This window comes from Oncorhynchus keta, chromosome 17 (genome assembly GCF_023373465.1).
Source record: "Oncorhynchus keta strain PuntledgeMale-10-30-2019 chromosome 17, Oket_V2, whole genome shotgun sequence".
Taxonomy (NCBI): domain Eukaryota; kingdom Metazoa; phylum Chordata; class Actinopteri; order Salmoniformes; family Salmonidae; genus Oncorhynchus; species Oncorhynchus keta.
This window is the reverse complement of record NC_068437.1, coordinates 37,292,926-37,307,041: the sequence shown is the minus strand read 5'-3', so window position 1 is coordinate 37,307,041 and position 14,116 is coordinate 37,292,926. Positions and strand designations below refer to the sequence as shown.

Here is a 14,116-nt window from a genome sequence, read left to right as displayed (position 1 = left end):
GGCTTTTAGACTATTCTTTAGTAAAGGTTGAATAGTCTATTGTTCAGCTATTAGTCCTCCTCCCAAACTTGCAACAAATTGCTGTTCCCATCTCATTTCTTTCCCTCTTCCATGCGTCATCATTCATCATTTTCAGTGGCTCGCTTGTGGGCGTGCTGGCAGGACATGGTAGCATCTTCGGTTGTGCATCAAGAATTCTGCATACAGTAGCACGTTTGTATGAAGGTGTGGTTGTTCACAGGCAGATTGTTATATGCTATGGAGGTATATTTGTGTATTTTTGTCGAGAGCAAAACCTTTTTTATTTTCAATCAAAACTTTTTTTCAGACATCTCAGGTAAGCAAAGGTAAGAGCACTGGGCTGTATTGATGTCAAAGCACTGGGCTGTATTGAAGATGGCATCTCAGGTAAGCAGAAGATGGCATCTCAGGTAAGCAGCACTGGGCTGTATTGAAGATGGCATCTCAGGTAAGCAGCACTGGGCTGTATTGAAGATGGCATCTCAGGTAAGCAGCACTGGGCTGTATTGAAGATGGCATCTCAGGTAAGCAGCACTGGGCTGTATTGAAGATGGCATCTCAGGTAAGCAGCACTGGGCTGTATTGAAGATGGCATCTCAGGTAAGCAGCACTGGGCTGTATTGAAGATGGCATCTCAGGTAACTGGGCTGTATTGCACTGGGCTGTATTGAAGATGGCATCTCAGGTAAGCAGCACTGGGCTGTATTGAAGATGGCATCTCAGGTAAGCAGCACTGGGCTGTATTGAAGATGGCATCTCAGGTGGGCTGTATTGAGCATCTCAGGTAAGCACTGGGCTGTATTGATGGCATCTCAGAAGATGGCATCATCTCAGGTAAGCAGCACATCTCAGGGCTGGGCTGTATTGAAGATGGCATCTCAGGTAAGCAGCACTGGGCTGTATTGAAGATGGCATCTCAGGTAAGCAGCACTGGGCTGTATTGAAGATGGCATCTCAGGTAAGCAGCACTGGGCTGTATTGAAGATGGCATCTCAGGTAAGCAGCACTGGGCTGTATTGAAGATGGCATCTCAGGTAAGCAGCACTGGGCTGTATTGAAGATGGCATCTCAGGTAAGCAGCACTGGGCTGTATTGAAGATGGCATCTCAGGTAAGCAGCACATCTCAGGGCTGTCTTGAAGATGGCATCTCAGGTAAGCAGCACTGGGCTGTATTGAAGATGGCATCTCAGGTAAGCAGCACTGGGCTGTATTGAAGATGGCATCTCAGGTAAGCAGCACTGGGCTGTATTGAAGATGGCATCTCAGGTAAGCAGCACTGGGCTGTATTGAAGATGGCATCTCAGGTAAGCAGCACTGGGCTGTATTGAAGATGGCATCTCAGGTAAGCAGCACTGGGCTGTATTGAAGATGGCATCTCAGGTAAGCAGCACTGGGCTGTATTGAAGATGGCATCTCAGGTAAGCAGCACTGGGCTGTATTGAAGTATCCTAAAAATGACATTTGCTGCTTTAGATTGAATGGTCATATCTCAGTTATTGTTTTCAGCTCTATAACAAATAAGCTGTTTTCTTTACTTTCAGAGAGCGAGCTGACCAAGGGGTCGAAAATGTAGAAATTGCCAGATGTTCATTGTCCGAGGAACAGGGCGTGGAAGCTTTATTGCTGGCAAAAGTGTCCATAACCAGAGGTAATTAAACTGTTCTGCGTTATTTTTCTCAATCTCTGCCTGTCTTGTTGTACATGGAACCTGTCTCACATGCATTCATTAAAAAACCCTTAAGATGTCAGCTGCTAATTTTCAGATTTACACCACATAAACACAGCCATTTTCACTTTCATAAAAAAAAAATATATATATATAGGACTTGCATCCTTGACACAATAAAGTTATTATATTCTACTCAATCCATAAGCTTCATTAATGCCATTCAGACTTGAAGTTGATACAACAGCTATGATATCTGAGGTTCATAGACTGGTATGAATATTAGTTCAGAACCTAACGTTTTTGGGTCCATACACAGATCGGCTACATACTGTAGCTAGCCACACATCCATACGCATACAGTTATTTGTATCCTCCACTACACAATAAGCAAGTAAATAGTTAGCTACCTACATTGAACAACTTCAGCTGCATTGCAAGGCAAGCTTACTCAATTGTACATTCAATTTGAAGTAAATGCTTTAGCTAGCTAATCAAATCAAATCAAATGTATTTATATAGCCCTTTGTACATCAGCTGATATCTCAAAGTGCTGTACAGAAACCCAGCCTAAAACCCCAAACAGCAAGCAATGCAGGTGTAGAAGCACGGTGGCTAGGAAAAGCTCCCTAGAAAGGCCAAAACCTAGGAAGAAACCTAGAGAGGAACCAGGCTATGTGGGGTGGCCAGTCCTCTTCTGGCTGTGCCGGGTGGAGATTATAACAGAACATGGCCAAGATGTTCAAATGTTCATAAATGATCAGCATGGTCGAATAATAATAAGGCAGAACAGTTGAAACTGGAGCAGCAGCACAGTCAGGTGGACTGGGGACAGCAAGGAGTCATCATGTCAGGTAGTCCTGGGGCACGGTCCTAGAGCTCAGGTCCTCTAGCTAGCTAGATTCTTTACATCCACTGTTTCACAAGATGACAGCATGGTTTGCTGATTTTCTCAAGGGTCCCTAAAACATTAAACAACATGAATTACAAATGAATTATCCTAACACCAGCTAGATGGTTAATGCTAACTAGTCAGATAACTTGCTAAATAGCGATTTTCATAAATTTACTTTATGACAAACAAATATGCACAAATGTTTGTCTTTACATTAACTAACATATGCCTCTCAATTGATTTTTTTTGCTTGACTCGTTGTGACATAGCAACTTACATCTGGTTGCACTGTTAATGTTTTTTCAGCCATCTTTATTGAAGACACAAAGGAAAGGGTAGCTCGCGTCAAAATTCGTCATTGGAACCACTCGATATGATTGGTCATATAAAAACCTAAAAAAAGACCCAAATGCATAATGAGTGCTCTAGCTCCCAGTTGTGGTGGTCTGGAGCAATGAAGCCATAACGCTGGGTACCCCTAAGTCTCGCGGTGGAAGCTCGCAAATTTTAAAGGAGGGACCACTGTACATGATTCCATATGGGTTATTTGATAGTTTTCGTGTCTGACGGGTCGCTACTGGGACTGGACTAGTTTATTACTAGCCACCCATTCCAAAACTGACTGCAACTCTTTGTTTATGGTTGCAGTGATTTTACTAGCTGTGGTTGCTGATGTTTATACTGTTCAATCATCAGCGTACATAGACACCAGGCTTTGTTTAAAGCTAGTGGTAGATCATTAGTAAAAATAGAGAACAGTAAAGGGCCAAGACAGCTGCCTTGCGGAATACCACACATTCCATGATTTACATTACAGAAGCTTCCATTAAAGAAAACACTATGTGTTCTATTAGACAGATAGCTCTCAACCCATGATATGACAGAGGACGTAAATCCATAACACACACATTTTTCCATAACAGATGATGGTCAATAATATCAAAGGCTTCACTGAAATCTAACATTACAGCTCCCACAATCTTATTATTATCGATTTCTTTCAGCCAATCATCAGTAATTTGTTTCAGTGTTGAGTGCCCTTCCCTATAAGCATAAGCAAGTCTGTTGTTAATTTGTTCACAGAGAAATAGCATTTTTTCCCCCTAAAGATTGCTAAGAGCAGGCAGTAAGCTGATTGGTCAGCTGTTAGAACCAGTTAAGGGTGTTTTACCATTCTTGGGTAGGTCTGAGAACAAACACTTTTCTCCAGGCTCAGATTAAAGATTTGACAATCAGGAGATCTAGAATGAATAGAACAGGCGCTCCTATAGAAATTATTTCCACACACATAACTATGTGTAGCTTACTTGGACACCGGGTCCCCACATTTCCCACTCTCTCACCCTGAATAGCCTGAAGCCACAGGGCTGTTCTCGCAGGCTGTATTTGCCTACATGGGAGCATTGAGAAACATAGGTCGGGATTTTATGTATTTTAACCTGGTTACATGTAGCCTACATTGAACAACACAGCAGCTTTGCTGCATGTTCTGTTATTTCTGTACATAAAAAATCTACAAGTTGGCTCTTTTACAATGGAGGGCAATATGAAAGAATATTGGTTTTCCCCAATTTGTGGGCGTGGTCAATGTGAATTCCTTTTTATGAATATCGACTCGGAGTATTCAAGTTAATGATGGCATAGCGGGTGGACTAACGGCCATTGCGAGTGTACCCATAGGAGCAAAGCAAGGAGTAAAATATGTGCTAAAATATGTGCTGTGATTTGTTGATTCAACTCAACTCACATACCAAAAAATAAATTCCATTGCATGAGCCACATCAGTTAATATCATTCGAATAAACATTCTACATTACCAGGGGAATTATTGTATCACAATACCAGGCAACCATTGCGAGTTTACCAGTCAAATTGCCTGGGTTAGAGGTTCCAAACCCATTATTTTCATTCAATTTCTATGTGTGCTGCTGCTGCATTGTGGGGGTTATTTCCTAGGCAACTGAAGACTTGTTGTTCTTGTTTCATCAAGGAGCAACAAAGTGTCATCATGTTGTTAAGAGTCCATGTTACGGCAGAAACAGACTCAACCGCAAGAATGCCTGGCTTTCCTGTCTTTAGTCAGCTGTTCGTTCCACAATTATTTGAATTTCTATCATTAACGGTTATGGTGGTTATTCTCTTCATCCATAACTGTCGGTTACGGAGATACACAGTTTTGTGTCAACACACACACACACACACACACACACACACACACACACACACACACACACACACACACACACACACACACACACACACACACACACACACACACACACACACACACACACACACACACACACACACACACACACACACACACACACACACACACACACACACACACACACATTCCCATGCTGCTAGCACAAAGCTGGCACAAAGTTGGCACACTGGAACCATAAACAGCATACTGAGCATCCTCTATAATATCCTTTCTCTTTTCTCTGTTTGGTTTTAAACAGGGGGAATGCCAACCCCAGCACTTCCAAGGGTGATTTTTTAACACTCCAATACAAACGTGACAATGCAGGGCAAGAGGTGTGGGAAGATGAGGGAGGGAGCAAGGGATACAGCCAGGGCTGCGAGCAGTGAATAGCTGACATTCCAGTACCTGGCCTAACCTCGGAAGAGTGACCTCGCTGCCTGTGAGGGCTACCTGAACCACGTCCCTTGGCCAACCACCCATCAGCTGTCAGAGCTGGGCATGAAACTGAAAAGGCACAGAGATAGAGAATCCTCATTCACAAAGCAAGGAGGGAGGAATCACTCTGGTGAGAAGGAGGGGTGGGGGGAGATTGAAACAACAAGCCTGAGTGATCCAAAACATTGTTAATATTGTAAGCGGACAGACTACAGACTATGTTGGGAAATGAGAGAATGCCGAAAGCCGAAATACCATTGTGTACCTCTCAAAGCTGTCAGGGAAAAATCACTTACAAACAGCAATGGGATTGAGGATGAGAGTAAGTTCAAAAACATTGTAAATATTGTGAGTTAACTATAGACTACATGGACAAGGCACTTCTGCAACTGTTACAGTAAGTAAAACTGCCATATATTGTACAGGAGAGTCCGACTCTTTCCTTTGATCTGCCACACACTATGGTATACAGTATACACACAAACACGTATGCATACGCAATAACACACCCACACACATTAACAAGCGCGCACACACACACAACCACACATAAGACATGCACACACCCACACCATGCTAAATTGCTCCCCCTTTGTCCAACTGCACCTCATACATGCGCTCACAAACAGCAATGCTTCAACTCCTCCAACTTTCCCAGCGCAAACTCTCTGGACTGTAACTCAGCCTCAATGTTATCTCTTAAGTCTCTCACACACTGCTAAACCATAGAAACACTCAACTTTGGCTGACAGTAGCATACTGCTCACTATCTCTTACACAATAATAATAGCTCTAACTCACAAACACTGTCTTTGCAGCACTTTCTGGGCCAAATATAACTATGTTATATTCTTTATGGAAAACTTGAATGGCAGTTAGAATTCTGTGAGCAAACACATGAGTCTACAGATGTGGAATCTTAATTTGATCCGGTCCTTCTGCAGCACTTTTCCTGCACCACAGGAAATGCAAATGAGCATCGTATTGGATTAACAACAAATACTCATCCATGCATTAGACTACTAACATTCAACATGCCACTAAAGGACCATTGCAGAAAAAAGTTGGAGAGAGTGAGTTACTGTTGGGGAGAGTGAGTAACTGTACATGAAGGTCAATCATTGACCTTTCAAACTGCGCACTGATAACTCTCTCTACCGCTCTTCATCTCAATCCCTTTTTTCACTTTCACTGCCTCCTATTTTGATTGATGATCAGTCTAATTTGCTGTCTGTATACTTTTATTTTTCAATCAATAACTGTCTATCTATTTAACTGTGCAAAGTGATATGATACTAATGTGATACTAAAGTGATAGTATGCAAACACAAAGTCACACACATGCAGAGACACACATATGTTGTACATTTAAACCTTATGTAGCTGCGCATGACAGGGTAATTAAACACACACCAAACTGTTATACACCCCAAACCGTGGGAAGGCAAACCTGTCACACACAGTTCAATAGAAGTATTAAGACATGAATGCCAGCATTCATTCAGGGACATTCAGAGAAATCACACACATCACACACACATGCCTTATATGCTCTAATACAAACATGTCCCACACTCCAGCACATATGTAGGCACACACACACACACACACACACACACACACACACACACACACACACACACACACACACACACACACACACACACACACACACACACACACACACACACACACACACACACACACACACACACGACAAATTCGGAGACCTGGAAAACCGGTCATAGAATCCTTGCTCACCTTGCCAGCTGCACACCAAATCCTCCAAGTTCCAATGAGTGTGGTGTGTAAGTCTCTCTTCCCTGGTCCGTTCCACTCTCTCCCTCTCGTTCCCTCTTCTCATCCTATACTAATCGCGTGGCTCTTGTTACGCTCCACTGCTGGGAGAGAGGGAAGAAGGGAGAGAGGGAAGAAGGGAGAGAGAGAAGGAGGGAGGGAGGGACGTAGGAAAAGAGGGACGAGTGAGTCCTGCCCAGACTGATGTGTGAAGCTCACGAAAACACGCTGGAGAGAGAAAGAATTTGGAGTTCTTCTCTATTTCTCTCTCCACTGCCCTCTTCTCCTCTTCTCTCCATTTATTCTTCTTCATCTGTACTTTTCCCTCTTGGTTCCCTCTCTCCACAGATCCTTGAAAGTCTCCCTTGAACGACTTTTATTTATTATCTTAATAATCCTGCCATCTATCCCCTTCTTCCTCTATTCCCCCTCTCTTTCTTTCTTTCCTCTCCTCATGCTCTCTCTCACTTTGGTGTGCAGCTGGCTCGATGAGGGACACACACCTGCCTACCTGCCCTGGTCTTATGAAAGTGGGGGATAATTTTCGCTGTCTTCCTCTCACTCCTCCTCTTCTCTAGAAATTGTGATATAATGGGTGCACGGGTATAGTTTCCATAACTGTCTGAACACCGAATCATTAAAAGACATAGGACTACAGTACTATTTTGGAACTCTGCGGATGCCGTGGCCACTGCATGTGTCATTGCGTAATACGGTCTCTTCTGCAGCTACAGCCCCCGCATACGTGTACACACACATGCATGCACACAACCAGGCAAGCGCACTCACTCATACACACACACACACATGGGCTCGCACACACACACACCTCTCTTTAAGGTTTAATGGCCTTGACACTCTCTTTCCAGTGGGAAGAATGCCACTGTCTGATTGGCTGGTAACTGTGTCCATTAAACCTCAAGCACGCTGGGACTCTCCTTATGGGTCATGACCTCGGAGGTAAAGAGAGGAAATGAAGAGGGGAAGAGGGAAGGAAAAGAAAGAGTACAGTGTAAGGACCTCTGTGTAACTTCATGGTTAGTAGCCTATTCCATTGTCAGAAAGATAATCGTTCTTCTTATTATCCTTAATCTTCTATATTCTTACTCTTCTATATTCCTCCTCTTCTATATTCTTCCTCTTCTATGTTCTCCCTCTTCTATATTCTCCCTCTTCTATATTCTCCCTCTTCTATATTTTTCTTCTGTATTCTTCTTCTTCTACTCTATATTCTTCTTTGACTTCTATATTCGTACCCTTCTTCTTTACTCTTCTTCTAAATTCTTACTTTTCTTCTTCTTCTATATTCTTCCTCTTCTTCTATATTCTTCTTCTTCCATATTCTTTTTCTTCTTCTATATTCTTCTTCTATATTATTTTTCTTCTTCTATATTATTTTTCTTCTTCTATATTATTTTTCTTCTTCTATATTCTTGTTCTATATTATTTTTCTTCTTATATATTCTTCTTCTTCTATATTATTTCTCTTCTTCTATATTCTTCTTCTATATTATTTTTCTTCTTAAATATTCTTCTTCTATATTATTTTTCTTCTTCTATATTCTTCTTCTATATTATTTTTCTTCTTATATATTCTTCTTCTAAATTATTTTTCTTCTTCTTCTTCTATATTCTTTTTCTTCTTCTATATTCTTCTTCTTCTATATTCTTTTTCTTCTATATTTGTCCTCATCTTTATTCTTCCTCCTTTTCCTTTTCTTACTTCTAGATTATTTTTCTTCTTCTATATTCTCCATCTTCTACTTTTATATTCTTCCAACTCTACTATATTCTTCTTCTTCTATATTATTTTTCTTCTTCTTCTTCTTCTGCTTCTATATTCTTCTTCTTCTTCTATATTCTTCTTTTTCAACTATATTCTTCTTCTTCTATATTCGTCTTCTATATTATTTTCTATATTCTTCTTCTTCTATATTATTCTTATTCCTCTATATTCTTCTTCATCTTCTTCTACTTTTATATTTTTCATATTCTACTTCTACTTTATTCTTCTTCATATTATTCAATATTCTTCTTTTTCTTAGGGCACTGAAAGGGGACTTAAAGAGAGAAGATTCAAGAACATTCCAAAAGTAATGAAAAAAAAACACTTGACCTTCAGCACAAACCCTTCACCTAACATCACATTCATACTGTGGATGAAAGCAAGACCTGATTACTGCTCACAGAATTACATTATTATCACTTCATCCACATGATCATTTCATGAGGATCCACAGATTTATCCTCAGTTATCTGGATGTGCATTATCAGTTCCAGTAATAGGGATTGACATGCTCTTCTTTTTGCCCAAACCTCTCCTCCTCCGCTCTTATCATCCCCTCCACTGTTACCCTCCTCCATTTCCCCACATGATTAATAATGATAACATCAGAGTGGGGAGACGATAGCAGAAATGGAAGGCAGCCTATGTTGGCCTGGTGTGTGATTCAGCGGTCAAATTATGAGAAAAATCCTGTTTACGGACAAGGGTCATTTGACTCCTCTCTCACGCCCACTCCCACCCCAGTTTTGCAGAATCTCAACTGCACAGCCCAGCCATGGACTCTGATCTGTTAAGGCTGCCACACTGATCCCCCAAAACAGCCCTACACCAATCACAGCAGGGATTTGATGTCAAATAAACCAAAATTGTAATTGGTACACATATTTTGCAAATGTTAATGCAGTTGTAGCGAAATGCTTAAGTTCCTAGTTCCAACAGTGTACCCAACAGTGGTGATGCTTCATTAAGGGCAGGTGAGGCAGAGCCCCACCTGTTCAGCTAAAAATACAAATACAATTCAAATAATAATAATTGTGTGCCTGTTTTGCTTGTTATTTTGGCATTAATACGTGTCACATATACATTTGCAAACACTGTAAATTAAATAAATCATTTAGTTAAAAAGCCCACTTATGGCCTCCCAGGTGGCGCAGTGGTTAAGGGCAGCACCAGCTGTGCCACCGGAGACTCTGGGTTCGCGCCCAGGCTCTGTTGTAACCGGCCGCAACCGGGAGGTCCGTGGGGCGACACACAATTAGCCTTGGGTTTGGCCGGTAGGGATATCCTTGTCTCATTGTGCACCAGTGACTCCTGTGGTGGGCTGGGCACAGTTGCCAGGTGCACAGTGTTTCCTCTGACACATTGGTGTGGCTGGCTTCCGGGTTGGATGCGCACTGTGTTAAGAAGCAGTGCGGCTTGGTTGGGTTGTTTATCGGAGGATACATGACTTTCAACTTTGTCTCTCCCGAGCCCGTACGGGAGTTGTAGCGATGAGACAAGATAGTAGCTACCACTATCAATTGGATACCATGAAAAAGGGGTAAAAGACCACTTACAAACATGGTCTCTTTAAGCTTTTTTGAGTAGGGCAGCACCAAAATGCAGGTGTTTCACCTGAGCTCAGTGTTTTCAGTCGTGGTGGGGCAGCCAGCAGAAAACAAGGAGCGTAAGGGTTGGTAATGGGTTAGGGTTGGTAATGTTCTCTAGTTGCGCCGTGATTGGCTCAGTGTTCTGTCACTCATGGGGACACTACGTCACCATAAAATCTACAGGCAGAGCTTGAGAATTCTGTGTATGAGATGGCGAACAATTGGCCCAGTGCCGTCCGGGTTACGGGAGGGTTTGGCCAGCCGGGATGTCCTTGTCTCATCATGCTCTAGCGACTCCTTGTGGCGGGCCGGGCACCTGCAAGCTGACTGATTGTCAGTTCGACAGTGTAACATGTGTATGCGTGCATGCATACTGTCTGAATGTTTACGTGTGGGTGCGCATGTGTGTGTTTGGCTGTTTTCGTGTATTCAAATGAACAAACACCAAAGCATGGATTTATGCAGAGTTATTTTCGGATACTAACCAGTTCCGTTGGCCGATCGGTGTATGGATCATTACTATAAATAAACAACATATGTGTAGTTCGAGGAAGGAGGGAAGCCCAAGTCGTCCGAAGCGGATAACCTGGGCTGTCATGTGAAGTCTAAACAGATTATAATTTAGACTACTTTATGTGACCCCCAAGGAAAGGAGCACCGGGAGGAACATGGATTTATAATGGATAGTACACATACACAGACACTGAGTGGAAACTCTCACTCATAGACACACACAGACTGAGAGTGGAAACTCAGCATGCTTCCAGTCGGTGACTTACAGGCAAATGCAGGGAGTATGATGTATGGGGGAGGTGGGATGATGGTTCGGGGGTATAGTGGTGTACCAGCGTCACATTGGGCAACGAACATCGTTACGCACTAAGAATTATTTAGTCATCCAGGGGATTCATACAGGATGAGCATTCCTGACTGATACAAAACACACACATTTGTTTTAAGGTGATAAAAGCTTTAACTTTGTGTTGGGTCATATTAAGATTAAGATCACTCTATTTAACAAACTTAGCGCTATAGGTTCAAGGGTGTGTCAGAAATATTTCAGCTATTTTCATTATCACAATTATCGGCGCACTTGCTGGCGTTGGCGCGAAAGGGCTGGGTTTCGATGAATAAACAAGTTGTGGGCGTATTGAGGCTTGGCCCCGCACTGGCCAATCAGAACATGCTCCATGGCCAAATATGTGGTTGCTTCAAGTTGTATATTTACTGTATTTTATGTATTGCCTTGGAATCAACTCCAATTACAATGTTAGTCCATTATAGTTTGTTAAATGGCTTACAGAAACAAAATAACAAAATGCAGATGAATTGTTGCTACATACCTTAACTTGAACCCATTTGCAGTCCACAATGTTTTAAGTAATTGCATGGCTTCAATAGCATTAATACTGATATAGGGGCTAGGACTACTGTAAATTGCATTATGGCTGAGCATAGACATGCCAAACATTGCCAATAAGCAATATTAAATTAATTATTAATAATGGCGTGAAAGATAAGGAATAATTACAATAAAATTCTAAACAAAATTAAACAAAGCTTGTTTTAAATAGGCTGTCTGTTTTTTTTAAACAACAACAACAAATACATTTACATTTACATTTAAGTCATTTAGCAGACGCTCTTATCCAGAGCGACTTACAAATTGGTGCATACACCTTATGACAACCAGTGGAACAGCCACTTGCATCTAAATCTTGTTGGGGGAGAAGGGGGGTGAGAAGGATTACTTACCCTTACTTACCCTATCCTAGGTATTCCTTGAAGAGGTGGGGTTTCAGGTGTCTCCGGAAGGTGGTGATTGACTCCGCTGTCCTGGCGTCGTGAGGGAGTTTGTTCCACCATTGGGGGCCAGAGCAGCGAACAGTTTTGACTGGGCTGAGCGGGAACTGTACTTCCTCAGTGGTAGGGAGGCGAGCAGGCCAGAGGTGGATGAACGCAGTGCCCTTGTTTGGGTGTAGGGCCTGATCAGAGCCTGGAGGTACTGAGGTGCCGTTCCCCTCACAGCTCCGTAGGCGAGCACCATGGTCTTGTAGCGGATGCGAGCTTCAACTGGAAGCCAGTGGAGAGAGCGGAGGAGCGGGGTGACGTGAGAGAACTTGGGAAGGTTGAACACCAGACGGGCTGCGGCGTTCTGGATGAGTTGTAGGGGTTTAATGGCACAGGCAGGGAGCCCAGCCAACAGCGAGTTGCAGTAATCAAGACGGGAGATGACAAGTGCCTGGATTAGGACCTGCGCCGCTTCCTGTGTGAGGCAGGGTCGTACTCTGCGGATGTTGTAGAGCATGAACCTACAGGAACGGGACACCGCCTTGATGTTAGTTGAGAACGTCAGGGTGTTGTCCAGGATCACGCCAAGGTTCTTAGCGCTCTGGGAGGAGGACACAATGGAGTTGTCAACCGTGATGGCGAGATCATGGAACGGGCAGTCCTTCCCCGGGAGGAAGAGGAGCTCCGTCTTGCTGAGGTTCAGCTTGAGGTGGTGATCCGTCATCCACACTGATATGTCTGCCAGACATGCAGAGATGCGATTCGCCACCTGGTCATCAGAAGGGGGAAAGGAGAAGATGAATTGTGTGTCGTCTGCATAGCAATGATAGGAGAGACCATGTGAGGTTATGACAGAGCCAAGTGACTTGGTGTATAGCGAGAATAAGAGAGGGCCTAGAACAGAGCCCTGGGGACACCAGTGGTGAGAGCGCGTGGTGAGGAGACAGATTCTCGCCACGCCACCTGGTAGGAGCGACCTGTCAGGTAGGACGCAATCCAAGCGTGGGCCGCGCGGAGATGCCCAACTCGGAGAGGGTGGAGAGGAGGATCTGATGGTTCACAGTATCGAAGGCAGCCGATAGGTCTAGAAGGATGAGAGCAGAGGAGAGAGAGTTAGCTTTAGCAGTGCGGAGCGCCTCCGTGATACAGAGAAGAGCAGTCTCAGTTGAATGACTAGTCTTGAAACCTGACTGATTTGGATCAAGAAGGTCATTCTGAGAGAGATAGCGGTAGAGCTGGCCAAGGACGGCACGCTCAAGAGTTTTGGAGAGAAAAGAGAGAAGGGATACTGGTCTGTAGTTGTTGACATCGGAGGGATCGAGTGTAGTTTTTTTCAGAAGGGGTGCAACTCTCGCTCTCTTGAAGACGGGAGGGACGTAGCCAGCGGTCAGGGATGAGTTGATGAGCGAGGTGAGGTAAGGGAGAAGGTCTCCGGAAATGGTCTGGAGAAGAGAGGAGGGGATAGGGTCAAGCGGGCAGGTTGTTGGGCGGCCGGCCGTCACAAGACGCGAGATTTCATCTGGAGAGAGAGGGGAGAAAGAGGTCAGAGCATAGGGTAGGGCAGTGTGAGCAGAACCAGCGGTGTCGTTTGACTTAGCAAACGAGGATCGGATGTCATCGACCTTCTTTTCAAAATGGTTGACGAAGTCATCTGCAGAGAGGGAGGAGGGGGGGGGAGGAGGATTCAGGAGGGAGGAGAAGGTGGCAAAGAGCTTCCTAGGGTTAGAGGCAGATGCTTGGAATTTAGAATGGTAGAAAGTGGCTTTAGCAGCAGAGACAGAGGAGGAAAATGTAGAGAGGAGGGAGTGAAAGGATGCCAGGTCCGCAGGGAGGCGAGTTTTCCTCCATTTCCGCTCGGCTGCCCGGAGCCCTGTTCTGTGAGCTCACAATGAGTCGTCGAGCCACGGAGCGGGAGGGGAGGAC

The 14,116-nt window shown here is 43.7% G+C and overlaps 1 long non-coding RNA gene across 3 annotated transcripts; it reads left to right on the top strand.

The window, feature by feature from the left end:
- The first annotated feature begins 426 nt into the window (after window positions 1-426).
- Window positions 427-6,939, top strand: LOC127908271 (uncharacterized). Of its 3 annotated transcripts, none has more exons than XR_008066528.1 (4): window positions 427-659; window positions 707-782; window positions 942-1,131; window positions 1,175-6,939. It is a non-coding gene; the product is annotated as an uncharacterized LOC127908271 (long non-coding RNA). The 3 variants fall into 3 exon arrangements; XR_008066526.1 differs by having other exon boundaries at window positions 904-1,131; XR_008066527.1 differs by lacking the exon at window positions 707-782 and having other exon boundaries at window positions 904-1,131.
- The last annotated feature ends 7,177 nt before the right edge of the window (window positions 6,940-14,116 follow it).